Below are 11110 nucleotides of genomic sequence, written 5' to 3' on the forward strand. Positions count from 1 at the left end.
TTCTCTTTCTTTATTTCCTTCTTTTTTTTCTTCTTTTTTTGTTTATTTGACTCTGGAAGGGAGTCATCTCCCTTCCAGATGACATTTTCTGAATCACCCTCCCTGTCCTCTGAAACTTATCTTTCCCTCAAATAAACTGTAGGTTTTCCTCAAATTGTCTACACTGTCTCCTTCCTATTCCATTCTGTTGCTGGGATCTGTATCTAAAATGCTGCTAAGGGACAAATGTCTCTCCTCTAAATCCCTTTGTCCAATTTAAGTCAGAGGGATACTTTAAAACAAAATAAACCAAAAAATGCAAATGATCATAGACAGCCTGAAATAACACGTATTGGCCTCTTTTTTACTTCTAAGCAAGTCTTTTTCCTCAGCATACCCTTAAAGGCTATATGCAATTTAACTGTATTCTTCTTCCTGGGTCTCCTTTCCCATCACTTGTCTCTTCTTGATGTCTCTTTACTGCAACCAAAATCAACAGCATACCATTCTGGGCTCTGCTATGCACTTGTGTTCCCCTAGCTTTGGCTTATGCCAGGTACTTTATGCCAAATATTCTTTCTCCCCTTCTCCATTTTTTGGTCATTTCAAAGACTTATTTTGTGAGGTTTTCTTCAGGAGCATTTCAGACCTCCAAATTATCTAATCCTTCCAGGTTGCTTTTATTGCACTCTATTGATACTTACAATATAGAAGTGTTCAGGGTCTGGTTTTCATTATCCTTTACTTACTTAAATTCTTCTTTTTGTAGAAGACGTGAGATAATTATAATATTAGATCAGTTTGCGCGTGTGTTTCCTGAGTACCCTCTATTAAATTATTAGTTTTTCAAGAGAAGTTTCTCATTCCCTCAGTTTATGCCATGTACATAACATGTTAAAAAATACTTATTCAATTAAAATGTGTTAAAGAATAATCCCAGCTGGAAAGAAAGAGTAAATGGCTATTAGTTGAATTAAGATATGACAATAGAATGTAAGTTTCATAAGGATAGGGATTTTAACATGTTTTGTATTTTGAGAATGCTATAAAATATATTGGATAAAAAAGATTAAGTTAGGAGATTTCACATTTAATATGTAACACTTAATTTTGAGCAACATACAGGTATTACATGAATAGTGGGGTTTGCCACATTAGGATTAAAATGCACTTTTGAATAAAATGGTTATTTTTCTCACAGTTAATGTTAAAAAAATTCTGAACAGACATAAAGGAGAAAAATGCTTTCCTAAGCATAATACTAGAAAAAATAGCCATTCTTTCTTTTATCAAACTTTAAATTTTAAAGAATGCCTATGTTCCTTAATTCTATTCAATTTTTGAAATCAATCACTCTCGTGCTGAATATTTTTAAATGAATATGACACTTTGCGTGGATCTCATAAATAAACAAAACGTGCACAGCTTTGTTTATGTTAGGAACCTTCTGCTAAGTGTTGCTTCTATTTATTTACTTTTAAATTATGCCAGATTTTTTGCAAATTTGAGTCAGTTTGGGGATCAACTTGAAATTTTAAGGACTGGCTATTTACTTTGCGTCTGATGACTTGCAAATATGTTAAGGTAATAGTTTTAAGAGCCAGTAGAAGGTATGAGAGGAAAATATTCAAAATGTACTTAATTATGGAAATAGATGTACCCTGCCATTTTAAAAATCATTTCTCTCAACTTCTTTTAACTTCCTAACTCTCTTTGCTTTCTCCTTACATCCAGAGTTTTTAGCCCTATATCTTATAGATCAAACTCAGATACTCCCTGATTTATGTAACACAGTATAAAAGGTCTGCAATGATGAACATGAGATAAGTTTCAATAAAGATAGGTCAGTAAATCAAAACTTTGCCAGGAAAGCCATGTTGCTAAAAATAAATCCTGCTTATAGGCATTCATAGCTGAAATTATAATTCACTTATTAACTCATAATAAAGATCTGGCATCCATAAACTGACCCTCTCTTATTACATGTAATCTGGCATGCTTCATGAGATTTAGGGCTGGTTACTTTTTCTAAGACGATAGAAATCAAGTGATAATAGAGTTATATAAGACAACAGATGCTGATACTGGTCTCACCAACAACCATCAATTCCCCATCTTCTTCATTCTTAACAGAATCATGGTTATGTTCAGGTATTTCCTATCCTTCACACTGTCACATGTTTCAGAATGATTCCATTTCTAGCTACAGGTCCAGTAGATACTAAGAATAAAACAATCTTATTCTCTTTGAAAATGGTTGGTTTATATGTGGGCATGTAAACCAATTTTGAGTAATAGGATCTTTGCGGAAGTCAGTGGTAGGGCTTCTAGGAAAGTTTCTTACTCTAAAGATATAAACACACAAAGTTCTTTTCTTTCCCCGAATGCTTTTTTTGTGCATGGATATGATGTTGAAGAGGTAAGCAGTAACTGTGAGGGAGCTGCTTGAAGGAAGAAACAAAATAATGGCGATGATGAACAAAAAGATGGAAGAAAACTATTTATGCATGACATCTGTAAGGCACACAGGTTGTTCCTTGCCTCTAGTCTGCCCTACAAAGAGACCTCATCATTTAAGCCAGTTTGAGTAATTTTCTCTTACATATACTCAGAATTCTGAAAACCTTCTTTCTCTCTATGGGTAAAGAATAAAGTTACTTTGTTTTCTATAAGGAATGGATATACTGGTCTGGATTTCCTCTGCAAGGAGATTAGCAGTAAAATATCTAGAGGCTAGCTTTTGTTGGACATTGTTCAAATTCTGGACTCTTGATACTTGGTAAAGAAAGGTATGTAAATTAATCAGTGCTGCCATTGGGTAACAGAGTTGTTTCTTTTTAACTAATATAAACTAGCCAAAAATTACAGGAATAGGATATCTTTTAAAATAGAAACATTCTAAAGGAAATGCCATCATATCATCATGCATTTTAAAAGAGCCATGTTACAAATAGGTAAAGACAACTTCTCTTTCAAACACTGCTACCATTATAAAATATTAGCAGATAACAGAAAGGAACTGAGGTCAGAACAGTGTCTCCCTCTTTTTAAAGAGTAGTTGTTCCCAAAGAAATAAATACAAAGTTATTACAAGTATCCAATTCACATTACTAGTGATTTTGTTGATGTTCAGTGAAATATAGCTCCTGATTCCATGGCAATGAGTTCATACAATTGAAAATTTCACAATATTTACAGCCTATTTGAAAATCAGTTCATATTGGAATCTGTTTTAGGAGAAATGCATTCACAAAGAAAGGGATAAAGATAAAACTGAATATGATTTTCATCTTAATCTAAATATAATCTTGTGGGATATAATTTCAAAGATGAGATGGTAACTTTTTAATATGAATTAAGATGTCTGTGATGTTCATTGCTTTACTCAATTGGCCTATAATGGAGATACTGATAAGGCCATTTCTGGCCCCTAGAATGCCTTTTTGCAAATTAGACCCACCAGAACATGGCTTGGCAAGCAGAGCAATGGGCTGGATTCCAGCTTCTACATGTCCATTTGGTCAGGCATTGTTATGCAGTGAACAGCTAGCACAAATGTACTTAGAGGCTTGAGTTACAAATTCCAATGCTTAGGTGGACAAATGTTAGACAGCAGGGAATGCTAAAAGAGCCAGCAAACTAGAGACTCCATCACTAATAATAGCTATAGCTACTATTTCCAGGATGGAATGTAGACACAATACTTTCAGAACTTTTGAAAGAAACTGGAAGTCTACTTCAGTTTGTTTAACACCATGGATCCAAACAAAAGGTGTTTGAGAATCAAATTGAAGTTGTTAACTGGTAGTTATAACTGTGACTTAAAGGACTTATGTAGCCATAGCTACGTGCTCAGATATTACTGTTAATCCCAATCCAGTTAGAGTCAGAAATGTTGAGCTCCTGGAAGTGATTGCGCAATCTAACAAAAGTGGGGCAGAGGCTATATTTTGCATCCAAAGGAAGTCTCAAGTAGCAAAGACCATAGATGTAGATATGAAGGGTACAGGGGAAAAAAAGCAATAACTGTTAAATAAACTCTGAAGAAAAAAAGAAAAGGAGTGTGTAAAATTAAGTACTATATGGGGAGAAGATAGTTGTGATTTTCAGTAGTTTGCTTTTTATGGTATTTCTCTACTAAATAGCTCCAACACTTTGCTAACATTAATTAAACCTCACAAATCCTGTGAGATAGGTAATTACTATAATTAAACTGATATTCCAGATCGGTAAAATGAGAGGTAGAATGCCCAAGGTCATAATGATTGTATGGCCCAGGTTGGCAGAAAAACTACATGTTCTTACATCATGTTACTCCCCTAGAAGGGGCTCTATCTTTGCTCTCTTTCTGTTTAGATTAAGAATATATAATGATTGGATAAATAAACTTGATCACTGAGAAGTTAAACTGCAAGTTGATCAGGGAAGCTTGAAGACAATATAGAAAAATGCCTCAATGAAAGATTTGTATTCCATAAATAACATATATAATATGCAAATTCCACTTCAATTAATTGCATTTATTTCAAAAATTTCCATTCAAATTGCTGGTTTAGCTAAATGCATCAGTAAATCAAGAAATCAATGCACGTAAAGCATTCCCCATACTACACAACAGCATATAAAAGACTGTCATTAGTTTGGAAAGAGAACACAACAGACAGACAGAAGGAACTCTTCTTGTTGCTATAACTACGGCATAACAAAGGTCAGCACTGAGAAGGAAAAAAACCTTTCTGGACTGAATGTTAACAACTCAGGGATATTATCCTGAATTCTTCCTCTCAACAAAGAAAAATTGATATGCTTTTTTATAAAGGGAGTTAATCGAAGATAAACTAAATGGAAACACACATTAATAAAAAAACAAGCATAAAGAGTGGCTTTGATTTCAAATAAAATACTGAGACTAATATTAACAGACCTGTATTTTTGCAAATGGAGATATCCAGGTTACACTGGAAGCCTAAAATCTCAAGTCCAGGGGAAAAAATATAATTTTTATGTTCACAACCATTTTGTAAAAATTTCTTTATTCTACTTAAAAATGGCAAATTCAAAAATGGTGATTTCAGTTAATGTTATATAATAGGAAATGGTTTAAGACAGATTTAATTTAGGAGTTTCACGGAACTTAAAAATATGACTTTTATAAACCTAATTTTATGTCTTTACAAGGTGCATTCTTGAAGTATCTCTATTATTAAAAATTCTTGACGATATTTTATTGCTTGTTTTTACTAACCGGGTAAGTCCTGTCTAGCAATTTGAAGATTCAGAGGCCTGTTAATAAAATGTCCAGTGTCTGCATGTAAACTTCTTTTAAATAAAAGGTCCACTTCTTCCTGTTGAGTGACATATTAACAGAACATTGGTTACCGAAGTTATTGAGTTTGGAGTTTTGAGAGAGAATAAGAAGACACGAGAGAGGGGACTACGTTACTTGATTTCCAGTGACCTATAAATTCTGTCTAAGAAGACGTGTGCAGAAGAGAATGGCTGACAGCAGAAGGAAGTGGCATCACCACATTCTGGATTGTTGTCAGGAGAACACAGATTACTGGCACACTGAGCACTGTGGACAGTGTTTCCTGGTTAGCTCTTAACTATAAATTTCACCATAGGATTTCCACACTTTCTATTACGTTACCATTACTTATCTATTTGAAGAGATTTATCTTTCCAGAAGGCACACAGGTAGTTCTATGATTAAGGTGAATTTTCCTTGGACAAAGGCCAGCATGGGATGCTTTGGTACTGTCAGGCAGAGGAAAAGAGAGACCACCAAGAACAGCTTGGGGCCCATATTACAAATCTGTGTTTAGATCTGTTTGTGTGTGGAAGCTATTTATCATCACTTGATGTTTTGTACCAAAAGTGACCCACTGGTTCCTTCCTGAGTAAATACTTTGAAAAAATCTGGAATATTATCGTTTGTATTTTCTAATAATTCAATGAACAAAGGATACCAAATATTAATGGGAAAGTACAAGGAAAACTATAGCTAATAAAAATCAAGCTGTCGGTGATTCTATGGGAGAAAAGACATTCTTCCCTTTCTAGCCTACCTAGAAAGTTTGGATTGCTGTGTTTGGGGATAGCCCGTTGCATGGAGTATCAGAGCTGTCGTTTTACAGAAATGATAATTTATATGCTGAGAAAACATATCATGAGTAAATTAAAATTGGGCTAGACCAAATTTGATCTTGCAAAGAACAATTCTAAAATTTAATGCCTCAAATAATACTTGGTACACCTTTGTCTAGTGTCCAAACTGTATATAAAAATATGTGTGGTACTTGATTAGCTTAGTTGATTTGAATATGGTGTTAATGAGGCCAACATAATGGGTTTAACCCTGTGAACCCATTATTTTCATTATCCTCAATTATCACGGTTTTTGTCCTGAACAGTGGCCAGTCATTCCAAAAGTGCCTTCTGGTAGTCATTAGAAAGACAAGGTAAGAGAGTAAAGATAGCTGGAAAAACCGCTCAAAGCACGTGACCCGTGGTGTTGGCAGGTTAAAAGTACCAGCTTTGAATATGAAGGTCAGCATTGTGATAACGATGTATCAATATTTAATTAGAAGTAAAAGAAAACAACAGGTGTGCAGAATATTGATTTTGAAGAAGTAGTTTCATCAAATCCAAATTGTTAAGTCACCAAGACAACTTCAGAAAACATTCTTAAGGGATTTAAAAATATTATTTCATTATACTATATTTTTGTATGTGCAAAAATTTCTTTTATGGAAATAATTGTACTTCATTTTAGCTCACAGTTTATTATTAATTAAAGATTTCCTCCCCATCTGGTCATAAGGCAAATGAAGTTTTCTGAGCAAAGTGGATCTGCTAGAATAGCAGACTCTTGGAAGGAATAATAGCAGATTAGATACAAAAGATGGAACCAGTTGGAGAACGGCTCCATAAAATTCATTTTATGAGTGTTTCACTTTTATCTTCTAGGCAATGAGGAATTTACTTCCATACATTTCATGTGTACTACTTTATTTCAATATGCATGACTCAGACCCATGTGGTAGGCATAGTAGGTATGGGGTGGGATGCAAGGCTGAATAAGACACAATTCCCAATGTTAACCAACTCAAATTCTGGTAAAGGAGCCAAGTAAACAAAAATTCTAGGTAGGTTTTTGGCCAGTCAAATAGTTAAAGAAATTATTCCCTATTTGTTTTAAGGGAATATTTCTTCTGTAAAGGATGTGATTATTTACTACATCCAGAGTAAATTACTACGGAAAAAGAAGTAGTCCTTGGAGCCCATGAATATGAGTTGAGATGTGAGTCTTGGATAGTAGGTAAGAAAGCTTCACACCCCTTATCTGATCTGCATGTTGTATATTTTCTTATGATTAATAGTGAACATCTCATTAGTGGAAGGTTAAAAATTATCCTTTGGTTTTGAAAACAGCAGCAGACAAGCTTCAGGTCCCCAAGATTTATCTCTGTTAGTTTATTTTTTATTTATGCTATTTCCTTTGAATGTATTACTTCTGCTTTCTTTACTCTTCAGTAAATTCTTGTTTGAACAGTCTAACCTTGTCTTGGCTATCCTACAGGTATTTAAGAAAACTTAGTTCTTTCATAGTTGTCAAACTTTCCCTAAAGTCATTAAGACTTTCAGTGGTAATCAGCAAAATAACTTCAGGGAGCAGAGGAATTTCAAGGTCAGTTTCAGCACTCTGTGGTCTACTTAATCTCTTCATCAGATTATTCTCCTTCTGTGTTACTCTTTGTGGAAGACAGCCAGCTGTCTCTCAAAATTGTTTCTCTACCCCACAGTAATAAAGCTGCATCTTGGAGGTGGCTGCCCAGTAATCTTTGCAGCTAGCAGTGTCATGTAAAGAGCTGTTGACAATTGCATGTGAGCTACAGTGCTATGTTCCACCTCAAGACCAAGACCTTTAAGAAGCCATCATGTTCTTGTGCCAGCTCAAGACCAAGACCTTTAAGAAGCCATCATGTTCTTGTGCCAGCTCAAGACCAAGACCTTTAAGAAGCTCCTCCATGTTCTTGTGCCAGCTTGATACAGTTGATGAGGAGTCCATTGGGGATGTAAAAGCCCCAAGATGAAAGGAATCTTAATCTATGGAGCACTCATAGAGAAGCATGGTCTCTGATTTGAAATTCCCACCCTGGACTGTTAAACGAGAAAACATATACTTCTGTGGTTTTTGTATTGACAAAATTTTGAGGTCTATTTAACAGAATATGCTACCTTTTTGGAGATTCATGATGATATTCGTCATGATTGTGATGGAAAGTAGCAGTACTTTAAAAATATTTCAGAGCAGAAAAAAATTATGCAGAGTGGGGATACTTTTTTTTCATGTGATGCTCAAGTTGGGATTTTAAAAAAATTCCCATCAGGATATCTAAGAAAACTTTGAACTCCATCCTAGCTCAGATTTTAAAAAATCATAAAGCAGGGCAAAGGCACAAACCACTTTCAGGTAATTGGGAACTGTAATAGACATTTTGCAGAGGAGACAGCCTCACTTTTTGGTACATCATATAGAACTGTGGACTTAAAGACAGTTAACAAAGAATTGAGTGTTCTCAGCAATTATTATCAAAACCCTGATATATCATTTTAAAGAAGACAAACATAGACTAGTGTGAGACATGTTTCATATATGTGTGTACACTAGTATAAAAAAATAGATTTGAGATAGATCCAAAAAAGATTTCCCCTAATCACATTTGGCTAAAGCTGCAATAAATTCCCTAGTAGAAAGGCAACAGAATGCTCTATCAGAACAATGAGGTATATTGTTTATAATTTATTTTATAAATTCAATTGATGCCATATCAACTAGGGGCCTACAATCATAATTAAATTTGAGGATCTAGTATCCAGAGGTTTATTGATTAATTATTAATAGTGAGACTAGGGTAGAGGTTATAAACATAAGGCTTTGGAATTGACCAGATTGGGTACAAATTTCAAACTTGTAACATACTTACTTCATGACATAATCTAGGTTACCAAATTTCTATGGGCCTCAATTTCCTTGTTTGTAAAATGGAAATAATAGGCACTTTACAGAATTATTGCAAGGATAAAAAAGAATATCTGCAAATTACTTAGTGCAGGATCTGACACTAATGGGTCACTAATAGGGGCTACTATTATTAATTATTAAGATCAAGTGTTCCGTAGTTTTCCTTTATCAGCTGGAAAGTAAACTTCATTGGAACTTTGAGCATATTTTCTCTCATGTGTTTAAGATTTCATTTTGAAAGTAAGCTTGAAGAGTCCCAAAAAGGAAAGCATGAGAAAAGGAATTTCCAAAAAGGAAAATTTCTAGAAAAGAAAATTTGGCAAAAGAAAGTATGATGTCTTTATTTGATTAGAAACATTGCTTATTTATAAACTACAAATTTTCCAACATTGGACTGATACTCTAAATATTGCGAAAAGATGTTTAAGAATCTATCATTTTTCCAGCATGTTTTCACTCTTTAAAAAGTGACTGCATTTTCCTGACAAATTTCCTATGAAGCTTAGCTAAAACAAAAAAATCAAATGGAAAATTCCTTTTTTTTTTTTGCTTTTACAAGGCATTAGCACAGGTATAAAAGTATCTTATTAACTTGAATAATTATTAACCATTACAAAACATATACATTAATCAATGAGTTACAAAATACACCTGTTTCCTATTGCAGTAGTAGCCCACTCTTGAAACAGCACCTCATTTAGGCATACACACACCACAGTTTTAAACCTGCTATCAACAATTTATCCTCCATAGTTGGAAATATTTTGATATGGTCAAAGTTGATCTTTTGAAAATTCAAATATAAAATGGTTTAAAATGGTTTTTCAGCATTTTTTCTTATCAAAGAAACAAAACATATTTTCCTTGATTCTTTGAAAATATAATATTGCATACTCATCATTTAAATAATCTGATTTTATTTCCTACTCTGTAACTTACCATTAGCCTCTGTTTTTCTCTCAGAAAAAAGTTGTTTAAAAGGATGCATAATTCTATAACCTATTTTCATAACTTTTCCACTAGAGTATGCTTTAGTAGTAGGATAGCATGTGTCCACAAATATCTCATTCTATTTGAGGCAGCAGTGAAGAGGTTAATTTACAGCTGCATTTATGAACGAGTTTTATTTATATTTGACCTGAGGTAAAATATTTATGTTTCAATTCATAAACTGTGTTTTCCCAAGTGGCAAGAAGTGAAATGTTAATCATATACTAGTATAAAATAGATTGAAATACCAAAGTTTTTGTTTAAGTAAAGTTTGAAATTAAAAATAGGGCAGTGAGTTAAAATTTTGATTTAATCTTTGGAACTACCAGATGGAATAGTAAAAGAGGGGGCTGGGAGGAGAGAGAGAAGAGAAGAGTAGAAGAGAGACAGAGATTGAGATGGATTTTCAGATTGGCCAAGCTTCAAATCACCGAGTTTTTACATTCTGGCATAATAGTATCTCAAGGGTCTGAAAAACTCCACTGGTCCGTTTTCCCTTACTTTAAAGATCTAAATAGTAATTTTTTTTTATGTCTTCCTGGGTACACCAGGAAATTTATTTAAAACCAGGCCATTGGGTAAGAACTAAGCGCATTCTTCAAACAAACATGACCTTTTCTCTCTTTCTTATATTGCTGTTCTCAACCCAGCCAGAAATCCCAGACAAGTTTATTTACACACACCCGCGCGCACACACACACACACACACACACACGCACACACAACCCACACAGAGTGGCGGAAACGCCCTCTTTCCATCCCTTCCAAACAATTATCTCCGAGAGCAAAGAAAATAATCAACAGCCCTGCGTGCTGGGCTGAGCCGGAGAGCCCGGCGCGAGGAGGGAGGGCGATCCGCAGGCGAGCAGGGAAACGTGGCTCCTCCGCCGAGGAGAGGATTTGTGAAAAGGAGCGCTGGCCCGCGTGCGCCTCTTGTTCCCCGTGTAATTTGCAGCCAATCATCAGTAGGTGTCCACGTCCCTGCGTCCTCCTCACCTCGGCGCCAATCACCCCCACCCCGCGCCCCCGCCCCCAGCCTCCACACCTCCTCCCTCGCCTTTCTCTCGCGCTCCCCTCCCCCAGCAACCGCACACACGCACACACACAAACAGA

At 35.0% G+C, this 11110-nt stretch overlaps 1 long non-coding RNA gene across 1 annotated transcript in view; it reads right to left on the reverse strand.

Moving 5' to 3' along the window:
* LOC103791921 (uncharacterized) overlaps positions 1 to 11110 on the reverse strand; it is a 36066-nt gene that overhangs the window by 20885 nt on the left and 4071 nt on the right. The gene's annotated exons all lie outside the window — the stretch shown is intronic.

The sequence above is a fragment of the Callithrix jacchus genome, chromosome 3 (genome assembly GCF_049354715.1).
Source record: "Callithrix jacchus isolate 240 chromosome 3, calJac240_pri, whole genome shotgun sequence".
Taxonomy (NCBI): domain Eukaryota; kingdom Metazoa; phylum Chordata; class Mammalia; order Primates; family Cebidae; genus Callithrix; species Callithrix jacchus.